The 1,692-nt window shown below is 53.7% G+C and overlaps 1 protein-coding gene across 1 annotated transcript in view; it reads right to left on the reverse strand.

Moving 5' to 3' along the window:
* STK17A (serine/threonine kinase 17a) overlaps positions 1 to 332 on the reverse strand; it is a 32,813-nt gene extending 32,481 nt beyond the window's left edge. Inside the window, exon 1 of the mRNA XM_021707700.1 lies at positions 281 to 332. The gene's annotated coding sequence lies outside the window, so the exon portion shown is untranslated. The remainder of the gene's footprint in view (positions 1 to 280) is intronic.
* Between the last annotated feature and the right edge of the window lie 1,360 nt (positions 333 to 1,692).

Here is a 1,692-nt window from a genome sequence, read left to right on the forward strand (position 1 = left end):
GCGGCGGCGGCGGCCGGCGCGGCGCGCTCAGACCCCGGCCAGCCGGGCCCGAGGCTGAGGCGGCGGCCGGGGAGGAGCCGCCGCTGTCCGGCTTCTCCAGGGGGATCATGGTGTGCGGGCGCGCTTCCTTCCCGGCCTCCGGCTCGCTGCGAGGAGCCGGCGGGTAACGGGCTCGGCTCCGGCTGCCTCGTGCCGGTCGGAGGACCCCGGACGCCCGCCCTCCCACACGCAACGCTCCGACTGCGGCGAGTGGGCTCCCGGGAGCCCGGCCCGGCCCCGCCCCGCGCCCGGCCCCGCCCCCTCGCGGAGCTCCTGCGCGTTCCCGAGCGTCCTCTGCCGCCCAGGGGGAGAAGGTGCAGCCTGGGGACGTGCGGGGAGTGGGGTGGTCCCGGCGGTCCACGATGCACAGCGCCACCCTTTGGCCACGAGAGCCGATGCGTCAGCCGGTTGCGCACCTGTTGACCATCTGGGCGTTCCCCAAACTGACCCTCGGCTAATACAAGGCGCAGGAGCTGCGAGCGGGAACTTCAAGATAGCTTTCTTTGGGGCAGGTGGAGAGGGGTGAAGAGACCCTGATTCGGGTTGCCGTACGGCGCTTTGGACCGTAGGTCCGAACCTCTTATTTTTAAACATCAGAGCGCTGTTCTGGGAAATTACGTGCTGGTTACACGTCTAAGCCCTTCAAGGGTAAGTATACCTTTGAGATGAACAGTGTAGCTAAACAACACCATTTCCTTTGACATCTACTGTCAGAAAAGGAAAGTTGATTTGTACTTCTCATTCTCGTGCCAAAATTAGCATTGAGGTCAAATGTAAGACAGGAAGGGGCAGCTCACAACGGTTACCTCTCCTTTATTTCCCCTTGCCGTTTATTTAGCCTTTCTAAATGCAAATGGCATTTGAAAGAATGGCAGTTGTTCTGTCAAAGGTATATGCAGTAGCTCTGGTGAGATTTGTTGTGAAACTAAATAAAAACACACAAACATTTGAGGGTCAAGTTTTGAAGGCTCAAAATCTGAGGAGATGTTAAGTGAAGCTGCTACACCATATCGAATGGTAGCTGTTTGGAGAATGTCGTGGATTCCAGTGAAATGGTAAATCAACATACTTTGAAAGATGGATAAATGTGTGACTCAGTTTCCAGGTTAAAGCTTTATACATGATTTATGAGATATTTATTGATTAAGAAAATGAAATGTCTTAATGCACGTAGAAGAGTTAATAAAAGGTAAATAAGTGTTTTCATGGATCAAGTGAAATTGTCAGCAGTTTTGTGTTCTACAGTGAAAATGCTGAAAGGAGAGCACATTAGCCAAGGAGATAAAATGTGGAGCACTTTGAATTAATTGAAAGTGTAATGCTACTGGCATTAGTTGTCTGTAATGTTTGGAGTTTTTGTTTGTTTTTTTTTTGAGTTGGAGTCTCACTCTGTCGCCCAGACTGGAGTGTAGTGGCCGCTCCCGGCCACCGCAGCCTCGACCTGCTGGGCTCCGGCGATCCTTCCGCCTCAGCCTTCCAAGTAGCTGGAATTACAGGCATGCGCTACCACGCTCGGCTGATTTTTTGATTTATTGTAGATATGAGGTCTTGCTGCCCAGGTGGGTCTCGAACCCGCGGGCTCAGCAATCCACTCACCTCAGCCTCCCAAAGGCGCGAGATTACAGGCTGAGCCACCGAGCCCGGCCATGTTTG

Source organism: Carlito syrichta, unplaced genomic scaffold (assembly GCF_000164805.1).
Source record: "Carlito syrichta isolate Samal-C Ts95f unplaced genomic scaffold, Tarsius_syrichta-2.0.1 Scaffold123436, whole genome shotgun sequence".
Lineage (NCBI taxonomy): Eukaryota > Metazoa > Chordata > Mammalia > Primates > Tarsiidae > Carlito > Carlito syrichta.